This window comes from Calidris pugnax, unplaced genomic scaffold (assembly GCF_001431845.1).
Source record: "Calidris pugnax isolate Ruff unplaced genomic scaffold, ASM143184v1 scaffold398, whole genome shotgun sequence".
Classification (NCBI taxonomy): domain Eukaryota; kingdom Metazoa; phylum Chordata; class Aves; order Charadriiformes; family Scolopacidae; genus Calidris; species Calidris pugnax.
In genome coordinates, this window is record NW_015091280.1 from 1,593,177 (window position 1) to 1,604,615 (window position 11,439).

Sequence of the window (11,439 nt, forward strand, 5' to 3'; positions counted from 1 at the left end):
AACTTTGGTATTTGCAAATTAGCTGTCAAAGAGAGATGAAAACACCAATTTCCCAAGTACACTGTCAGATTTGTAAACCACAAATACAAACTAAACACAGAAGAGTGCTTAAAGAACATCAATACCACTGCACACACAGATTTTTAAAAATCTGCATAAAATTAAACCAGAAGCCTCACCATTACCCACAACCTTTGGGTGCAAGAGAAGCAAGGTAACAGCCCAGTTTTCGCTGCCAGTTTATCACTCTCCAAATTCCCACAGTCATTTTTCAATAAAGACAATCCTCCTGAGCACTTCCACTGGGAGGCAGACTCTGCTTTCCATTTGAACTGAAAGGAATGACCAGAATGGTTTGATATGCCATTTTCTACTACAAAATACAGCCTTAGACCAGTTCTCTAATTTCTGGGAAATCTGCAATGCTAAGGAGTGGACAGGTCCAGTTTGTTTCTTAAACGTCAAAACAGAAATAGACCTTCTGCTGCAGTACATTCAATCTGGTTGTGTGCTGTGTTCTAGTCATGTATTTGTCAGATCAGAACAAAAGTCTAGTATAACGATACCACAGGGTTTTAGCAGTAAAGGTGCTTCTGGTTTTTTCCTCTAGCAGAAGGTATACATGCATAAAAATGTTCTCATTTACTTTTAGATGAATTCAAGTTCATGTAGTGTGGCAGTGGAAGTTATTACCCACTATCCTATATTCATTTATTAAAAAAATACCAGGTGGCCAGCTTCAAAATCTGGTAACACCATGTATTTATACTGTCTTTGCCTTCTTTCTGCAATATTTCTTCTTTATTTGATGGGCTTTTGTTAGGGATAAACTTAAGCCAGAACCTCTCTTTAAAGAGCAAGCAGTAGATGAACACACTCAAGCAACAGAGCAAATCTGAGAGAACAAAATGATGGTATAGGCTTCAGAAGAAAAAGTAAAGGATTTATTCCAACTCTTTAGAGAAGTTCCTCACAAGAAAAACATCAGTCAGATGAACAATACTTTCAAGAGGAATTTTACAACACATTTCAAAGGAACAAGGACATCTGCAGCATGATCAAAGCTATCCAAGTGATAAAATGGGATGTTTCACCACTTAATTTGAAAGGCCGAGCCGTTGACATTTTCAATACATTTTCTCTTTTGAAGGATAAACACATTCTCAGGTTCCAGTTGCTTGGGTTTTGGTGTGTTTGGTTTCGCCTTTTTTAACAACGCCATAGGGTCTAGTCATCTACAGGGATTTACTACCAGACAAATTTAATGAACAAGTTCCCACAGGAACATCTGCTTCCCCCCTTCCCATTCCATCACAGGGACTGCATCTCCACAACAGGAGCAACCCCTCTCCTCTGGCCAGCGACAGGAGTCACAAGTCCCTTAGCAGGGACCACTACCTTTTGAGGGAAAGACTACTGCTCCCAAGTCCACATGCATGCTTCACACCGTGTTTTATAACATCCACTCTCAAAATAATGAGGAGATCCCCCTCAAGCCACACAGCAGAAAAGCAACAGGAATGCAATTCATAAGAATCCCAGACCCAGGAAGCATTGCCTCAAGCCAACACTTGCACAAGACTCAGTGGGTGTTTGACACCTCACAAAGCGAACCTCTCCGCAAGGACTAAGCAAGACGTTATCAAAAGCTGTACTTCATTCCAGCAACTACATAAATGCAGAAGATAACTGGTGGAGCTTTTCCTGAGCACAAATAGAAACTGAGAAAACGAACTTCTCCGCAAGGACTAAGCAAGACCTATCAAAAGCTGTACTTCATTCCAGAAACTATATAAATGCAGAAAATAACTGGTGGAGCTTTTCCTGAGCACAAATAGAAACTGAGAAATGAAATTTGCTCAAAGTTCTGTGAATATGCAATTTTCAAGTAATTTTAGTAATCTAACCCCTGCCACATGTTATATATCTATTCTCAAAAACATAGTCTTCTGTTTCTTAGACTGCTGACATTAGTATCTGAGAAATCACGGAATCATGGAACCATCAGAGTTGGAAGGGACCTCTAGAGACCATCCAGTCCAACTCTCCTGCCAAAGCAGGATTGCCCAGAGCACATCACTCAGGATTCATCCAGGTGGGTCTTGGAGTGCTCCAGAGAAGGGGACTCCACGACCTCCCTGGGCAGCCTGTTCCAGGGCTCTGTCACCCTCACCAGAAAGAAGTTCTTCCTCACATTTGAGTAGAACTTCCCATGTTCCAGCTTGTGCCCATTGGCCCTCGTCCTCTCACTGGGAACCACCAAAAAGAGTCCGGCTCCATCATCCTTCAACCCACCCTTTAGATACTTATAACCACTAATAAGGTCTCCCCTCAGCCTTCTCTTCTCCAGGCTAAAGAGTCCCAGGTCTCTCAGCCTTTCCTCATAAAGGAGGTGCTCCAATCCTTCAATCATCTTAGTTGCCCTACGCTGGACTCTCTCCAGTAGTTCCCTGTCTCTCTTGAACTGGGCAGCCCAGAACTGGACGCAGTGTTCCAGTTGTGGCCTCACCAGTGCAGAGCAGAGAGGGAGAATGACCTCCCTCAAGCTACTGGCCACACTCTTCCCTGTGCAGCCCAGGATTCCATTGGCCCTCTTGGAGACAAGGGCACATTGCTGGCTCATGGATAATTTACTCCCTATCAGGACCCCCAGATCCTTCTCCTCAGAAGTATCAGAACCTCCAGATCCTTCTCCTCAGAAGTGCTTTCCAGCAGGTCCACCCCTAACCTATATTGGCGCCTGGGGTTCTTCCTCCCCAGGGGTAGGACCCTACACTTGCCCCTGTTAAACCTCATTAGGTTCTTCTCTGCCCAGCTCTCCAGCCTGTTCAGGTCACGCTAGATGCTAAACACACGGGTTTAGAGATGATTACCCTTGACTTCAAAGCTGTTTTAACAGAAATACTTTCAGATTAGTTGTATTTGAACATATACAATTGTATTGCAATGCACAGAAAGTGCCTTTCTCCTAGTGTTTTTCAGAACCTAACACTAAAAAATTACTTGGTTTATTTAACTCCAGATTTCAAAAAGGCTCAATCTAAACCAAACAGTGATTTATAAGCCACTAGGAATGCTGTGCACACAGTCAATCAGTAAAAACGGCACTTAAACAAATGTTTCCTATGGACATAGGCACGGTGCTATAAATGCCAAGTTGCCAGAAGAGATGTCACCTGGAAAACACTTACTTAAGATGCACAGCCCCGTTCTCTGCAACATCAAAGCTGACCAAAACAGTTCCTGAACTAAGCACTTTATGAAGGCTACCACAGAAGCAGGTTTCAGCTGCTACTGCTTCAGCCTCATTCCCCCACATATTTATGGGCAGACAGCACGCTTTCTTTGCACTCAAAAAGTTGAGGGTGACCCACAGGAGTCACACAGCAGCTTAAGTTACAGAAAGACCACCAGGATGTTTTACTGCAAACCACTTTATAAGCTTTTGGCTGCTCTGAAATTCTCAGGACAGCGGGGAATACAACATTACAAAAGAGAGACATGGCAAAGGAAACAGAAAATATTCCAAATTCAGACTTCTCCTAAAGAGCTACTTTATCTAGTTTTTATATCTATACTACTTAGGGAAATGATTCCTTCATTCAAAATCCAGCACTGTAATTTATTTAAGTACAGCATAAGGACACCTACCCTGTTGATCTGAGTTATTGCCCTATTTTCTAACCTTAGAAATAATAGAGTATCAGGAAAATCTCTCTCCTCCATCACACTGGAATGTATATTATTTTCTCTTTTTTTTTTAATTATGCTCTCTTTTTTGTAAGTGAACCAAGGCAGGATCAGCTATGAACATGCCCCACAATTGCATAACATATAAAAAAAAAAACCACACAAAACAAGGACTCATTAAAATAGAAGCCATTTTATTCTATGTGAAGAAGCATTAAAGAAGCGTGGTTCTCTGCTCTGAGTCCTTATGTGTCACCCTTAAAAATAAAACTTACAAATGCAAGTGTTGAAAATCAGAGCAAAACATCCAGTGCCCACAGACATGGGCTGGAGGTGATGAAGGTGAGGAGGTTACTAAGTCCTCACAGGAGAGAATTCAAGTCAGTAGTTCAGAATCAGTACACAAATACTATGTAGGCAGATGGAGATTTTGGCAGAAGGGAATCCTGTTTTTCTATTCAGGGAAAACAAACACACCCTTAGACTCCAATTATGTAAACACGACCAAATTGTTGAAGTACCTGCCTGGGTAGAGCTTCACCGCTAAGTTTTTAAAACAAGAACATCGAACTTTTTTTTAAAAAAAAAAAAAAAAAAAAGAAAGGTGCCATAGTACCAACAGCATTTGCAGGAATTTTGTGAATATTCTCAGCCAAAATTGTTTTGCCTATATTACACAGATGGTCAGATTAGATTAATAAAATTAAGTCCAGAACAAACTATTAAATATGGACAGAAAGTTCTTGGTGTTTTTTTAATAAAACTTATTTTATTGGTAAATAACAGATTTCTGAAAACCAAAGTTGTCACAAGTTTCTTTACGACTGTCTATTTTAGTTAGCATTCCTGAGCAAAATCCCTCACACAACCTTCCAACACCCACTAACCTTTGTGCCTGGGACACTCACACAGCTCACAGCCCCACTACGCTTCACTGGGATTCGTACCCTGTTCTTGAAAGTACTGGTTGTTATCAGGTTAAGCTATTCATACAGACTGTAAGAGAACTAGATAGAAATCTCCATAAGCATCTTTCCCCCCAGGGCGGAGGAACAAAAATAATAAATAAAATTTACACAGTTATCAGCAATGCAGAACTAGAAAATATTTTCTAAGCATCTGAGAGCTGTCCATTAGGAAAATAATTTCTCTTTTCACAGCTTCCCTAGAACACCACAGTGCAGCAATACTTCATCAGAACAACGAAACTGCGGCTATAAATGACTGACAAGCCCTGGCAAGAGAACTTTCCAAGTAGTTTGTGGGCTTAACGCTGCGGAACAGACCGAACCTGCATTTTGCCACCTGGACAATCAACCTCCCTACCCCAGCATTTCTGGGGCCGCTGTCACCCTCCGATGCCTGTCGCCTTACCTCTCTCCTCTTCAGCACTCACCAAACTTCCTTACGAAATCTAGAGACAAAAAGAGCAGATGCATCTCTCTACGTAACCACTTCAATCCTGCAAAGCCGTCACCTCCTGCTTCTCCTGTTCCCTCCTGCATTTCTCCATATCCACATAATTAAAACACAGACTACAGACAACCTCTTTACCAAACACAAATTACATCTAAATTTTTAAAAACTAACCACAGATGCTCCACTTTCCATTTTTCATAGGTTCTCATAGAATGAGCCCATAAACATCAATTTTAGTAATGTTTTGGTGAAACAACTGCAGACCATGCTCTACTGTTTCACAGATCATATTCTGATACTATCTTAAAACTTCAGCTGGTAGAAATCACACCCTATGTCTATTCCAATATACCTAGAAAGTCAATCATATCCTGGGCTACTTCTTAAAAAGTGTGGCCAGCAGGTCAAGGGAGGCGATTCTGCTCCTCTACTCCCCTCTGGTGAGACCCCACCTGGAGTACTGCGTCCAGCTCTGGGGCCCTCAGCACAGGAAAGACAGGGACCTGTTCAAGCAGCTCCAGAGGAGAGTCACAAAGATGATCAGAGGGCTGGAGCACCTCTCCTATGAAGACAGGCTGAGAGAGTTGGGGTTGTTCAGCTTGGGGAAGAGAAGGCTCCAGGGAGACCTTACAGCCCCTTCCAGTACCTGAAAGGAGACTACAGGAGAGATGGGGAGGGACTCTTTATCAGGGAGTGCAGTGATAGGATGAGGGGTAACATTTTTAAAGTGAAAGAGGTGAGATTTAAATTAGATACTAGGAAGAAATTCTTTACAGTGGGGAGACACTGGCACAGGTTGCCCAAAGAAGTTGTTGATGTCCCATCCATGGAAGTGTTCAAGGCCAGGTTGGATGGGGCTTTGAGCAACCTGGACTAGCAGAAGGTGTCCGTGACCACGGCAGGGGGTTGGAACTCAATGGTCTTTAACATCCCTTCCAACGCAAACCATTCAATGATTCTATGATCATGCACACTAATGTATGATACTGCACTAATTGCTTTCGAGTCTTCTGGTCAAGAAGCAAAGAACCCACACAAAACCCCCTGCAGATGGTTGAGGTTTCTCTCATGTCTCAGTAGTCAACCTGAACAAAATGAGGCATGCTCCATACCCTGTCATGGCCAGCAATAAGAGAAAGGCGGAAAAGTTTTTCCTCTAAAGATACAGAAAAACTGTTTATGTGTAGTTTTCAGTTCTCAGTATCCTTATAAGTTTATCACAGGAGGAGAAAAATGTTCTACACAAACAGTAATGTAACTCAGCAAATAGACGGGGAAGTCGGTCTGGCAGTGCAGTACTACTGCTATTCTGCTGCTTGATCTTCAGCAAGTCACTTCTAATCTCTATTATCTATTTTCCCCTTCCTGGCCTCATACTGGTTTCATCTAGTAGATACAAGCATTCAGCGTAAAGTTGATATTTACACAGTACCTAAAAAAAACCAAAGCAATAGGTTTCCAATTTTTAAGCAAAATGGGAAAAGATTCACAGTTTGTTATTGCTGTTTTCCACTACCAACCACAAAAATCCATAACACAGTAATTTTCAATAATCCTATCTTCCCTGCTTTTCAGGAAACTCATAAAAGCGAGAAGCCAGCTTGCTCCATTTCACATACTGTAATTAACTAGCACATCTTCATAATTAACAAGGCTCATGACCACTGAGGGAACATGACTTCCCATTGCACCTACGATGACAGTCACCACCGCCTCCTCCTCTTCCTACAGGGTTACAGACACTAAGTCAGCACCTCGGCTTCCCGTGAGCTGCAGGCTCACTTAAGGTACAAGAGGACACACGTGTGAGTAATTCCTTCCCCAGAATCAGTAAAGACTGTTGCAAGTTTTGAAACAGTCTGGTTCTAAAAACATTTTGAATTTTGCACAACTTTTCTCTAACTGATTTGGAAGGTAATACAGAATTAAGATTTGAGCTTCCTTCAGAGCCATTCAGGAGGTGGCCATTCAGGAGGTTAGGATATGGCCTTGACCAGGTGATTTCCATCAACATCCTCAAAACTGTTGGATCCCAAACTGTATCTTGAAGCAGAGTACTGAAACCTTCAAGAGTCTTCCGGGTCCTACTACACGGCAAACCCTGATGTAGATCAGGATCTCAGGATACATAGCAGTTCTTCCAACTCTAACTGCATAATTAAACAAATAAAGTCCTGCCGTTTGAGAGCTGCTTGAGATTGGCTGGAGTGCTTGCTACATTCCTCCAAGTGTGATGAGTAAACCTGCACTGCCAGACCGCACGCAGTCCCAAACAGGCTGGCTCAGAAACTTGCGCTGCAACTGCTCTGTGTGCAGAAACCAAATAGAGCCGCAGGACAACTCAGGTGGGAAAGGACATCAGGGGGCCTCTGGTTCAACCTCCACGGTCACTCATGAGATCACACCTGCATTCTCAGGGCTTTATCCAGTTGGATTTTGAAAACCTCCAGGAAGAACGCACAGCCTCTCCAGGCAGCAAATCCCACTGCTTGACTGAAAAATGCCTTATAGACATGGACTTCTCTGACTTCACACCTGCTCTCTCTTGTCCCCCCACCACACAGCACTCTGAAGAACCTGGCTTCACTCTCTTGAAAACCTCCCCATCGGTGCTGGAAGGGGCCCTCAAGCCTTCTCTTCTCCAGGCTCAACAAGCGGCACAGCTACTCTGCCCTTCCTCACACGGCTGAAGCTCACACTTGAAGACAATCTTGGTAGGTCTCCACTGAACTCACCCCAGTTTATCCATGTTTCCTTTGTCCCGGGGGGCAGTACCTCTGGATGAGGCACTCTCGATGTGGCCTAAGGAGCGCCGAGCGGAAGGGGATAATCGCTTCTCTTGACCTACTGGCTGTGCTCCTGTTAATGCGGGGCACAGGGCTGCCCCGTGCTCAGCTTGCTGGCCACCACCACCCCCAGGGCCTTCTCAGCAGAGCTGCTCCCCAGCCAGGCTGGCCCCAGGGGCTACCGCTGCCAGGAAACACAGCCAGGAAGTCCCCACCTTTAAAAAGCTGTTTAAATGGTAAATTTGCTTAGTAATCAGCAGCAGATGAAATGGATAGAAATTGAAGCCAAGTCTTCTTAGTGTTAATACACCTTACTTAGTACTACTAAGTCGCATCTTAGGGCCATATTCAGATGGCCTAAATTCCACATAAATCCTTCTGCCTCCTATTTCTTATTAGCTGGCTTTCAGGCAGCTCCCCATTCAGCATCTTACGTAAATTATCCGAATTGCTCTCCAAAACCACCTCGATTTCTCCACTGACTGAGAAAAGGGGCTTGAGTGGAATTCAGGCCACCTGAACTTAGTCTTTACAGGCTGCTAAGGCTGCAGCTTCAGACTGCATTATTCCTTTGGTTTTGTCACCGTGGCAGTATAAGTACCAGCTTGTTTGTCAGGACAAGTTTTAGTTTAGTTACTCATCCACTGGAACGTATATTTTTCAAAGAAAACATGGATTTCTAAACAACTCGGGACTCATTTCTTCCTGCTGCAGCCTTGAAGCTGACTCCATAGCTGGATCTCCTTGAACAAGGATGCTTTATCCACAGTTTTCTCACATTTTGTCTTGAGCCATGTGTGCTGCTTTGTTCCAGATGTCTTGACAATTCACTTATACAAATGTGAGCTTTAATATAATTGTGGCTCAAACCATTCACTGGTCTACAGAATGGAAGAATAGAAGCCCTACGCTGTCACTAAATGTGGGCTGGTGGGATCACTGGCTTAAATGCTCACCAGTGCAGCAAGAGCACACCATGCTTTAAATCAAGCATGAAGACATTTCTTCTAGTTCTTCAAAGATTAACAGTTTTCTACTAAATACCATCCTGATTTTCTTAGGCTTCAGGCTGGGCCAGACCTCTTGATTTGAGACATCATAACAGCATCATAAATCGAAAAGTCACCCTAATCAGCATACTCAGCCCAACTTGCTCTCCTCAGCGGTCCTACGTCATCAGGATCCTCCAAGCAAGAGAGACGGAGCGGGGAAGACGGAAACTACCCACCAACACTTCTGAAAAGAGGAAGCAGGTTCAACACACCACAGTCCTGACATCTCTTTTGTCAAAGCCCCAGAGCACTCCAGGTGCACAGGTCCAGAACAGACAGCCTACCCTAAACCACAGATGTAATCTGTATCTCTCCTAAATTGTCACAGTACAGCAACAGATACACACTACGAAATATACCGAACAATACTGAAACTGACATTTAGCATCTTCACGATTCCTCTGAGTGGAATGGGACACTTGGTAATGGCACAACTTTCAGAACCAAGTGACAGCTCATTGAGGATCAAACGGGCTATTTTAGAATAAATTTGGTAGATTTGCTTCTCTACAAAGGATTCTGTTGCCATTAGTAAGAAGCTTGCTTTCCTGACCAGCCAACAGGGACTGGATCCGTACCAGACATTGTATGTTTCACAGGTCTTGGCCACACAGATCAGCAGACCCATCAGTTTCACTCAAGTTTGTCAGAGCACCCTCAAAAATGAACACATGAAGCAGGAAATTTGGACCTACCTCCTGTTTCTAGGGACTAACAATAACAAACATGCTGAACAACTACAAAGAAAAATAAGTCTTTCAGTCACAATGTTTAGCTTCAACCATTCCTGAGGCATAAATCCACAGGACAAGGAGGAATTACCGGGCTTAACAATGTCTTTCTTAAATTTTTCAAAGCACACAGGACAGGTAAATATGATGAGATGTGGTTGTTCTCTCAGTAGTGCAGACACTTATGAGTATAGTCTTACGAGTTCACCCAGATGATTATCATCTTTCTCTTACAACATAATTCAGACCTGATAATGTATCTACATGTCTGACTTTCACTTTTTACTCCTGGGGAAAAAGAAAAAAAAACAAACAGTCCTATGCCACAGTGAATTTTTGCACAATGAGATGCTAAGTCCACTCTGGAGAAAGATCATTTCTATAACAGAACGTAACCAGACAAATATCCCATTAAGCCTTTTCGGTTTCATTTTGAGCTTTTTCTTTACAGGATGCTTAGAACAACATAATTTAAAAACCACATATCAACTCATATATTCTTTAAGACTTCTATAATATTCTAAAATATTTTGAGTAAAAACGAGTGTCTCCAACAGACTTTTGAAAGTATTCAAAATCATTTATCATTGGTTTTGCTCTTTTTCTACAAATTCTGTATTGATAAGAGCACTTTCAAAGTTAGAGTGTAAGGCGACTTAAATACAAGGATTTCACATTTGGTGATATCAAATTCATTTCACAGGCCAAAAAAAAAAAGCAGCCAGGTTCTAGAATCTGGTACTTCTGAACAAAATGCAGTACTTCTCATTTAAAAAATAATAATAAATACATATATACCAGCTGTTGTACATAATTACTGTGTGTTTTGTGGGGGTTATTTCTTCAGCAAGTTAAAAAAAAATCTAGCAGTGCTTATAAACTAGCTTACAACTACTTTTATTTAAGTCACCGTTTAAATGTTTCTGAAGCTTACTGTTTGCTTATTTGCCAGAGGTTCCGCAAGGGTCCCACAAACCGAACCTCGGGCTCTTTAGGGAACCCGAAATGATCTTTTAAGTCTTGCCCCTCTCCCACACGCCTCGAGTGAAGATGCCCCCGCTGCCTCTCCCGAGCGGAGGGAACACCCCCCCTACCCCTACCCCGGGACCAAAACCAGCACCAAACCCACAGAAATTAGAAGGAAACCGGTAAAACACCACCGGGAATTCGGATCCGCACCTCCTCCGCCCGTGCTAGTCTCTCACCGCCGGCACACTCCGGGACCACCGGCCGCACGCCCAGACCCACCCCGGGCGCAGAGGCGCTGCCGGTGCCCGAACCCCGGCCCGGGAGGCTCCGGGGGAGCGGGTGGGACACGCCGTGTCCCCGGGTCCCCCCGCCCCGTCCCGCCGGGCTGTTACCTGCCCCGGCCCCGGCCGCCTCGGTGCCTCACGCCGTGCTTTCCCCACCTCCCCGTACGTAAGAGCCGACACACAAAGAAGAGCAGAAAGAAAGAAAAAAAAAAACCAACCCACCCCAAACCCCGCCTATTTTCGCCTATTATTTCACTAATTAGCCGGCAAGCCGCTCCCGTGCGCCCCGGGAGGGAGGTAATCGCCTGAGCACGGGGGCCGCTCCTCACGGCCAGCCGGGCCGAGGCCGGCTCCCGCTGCCCCCCCCGCCCCGTCTCCCACCCCATCCCGGCCCGGATGGCGGCCGCGCCCGCACTCGCCTCCGCTGAGGCGACGGGAGGCCGCCAGGCCCCGCACCATAGCCGCGGCCGGGCGCGCTGCCGGCGGCGCAGGGCCGCGCAGAGCTTCC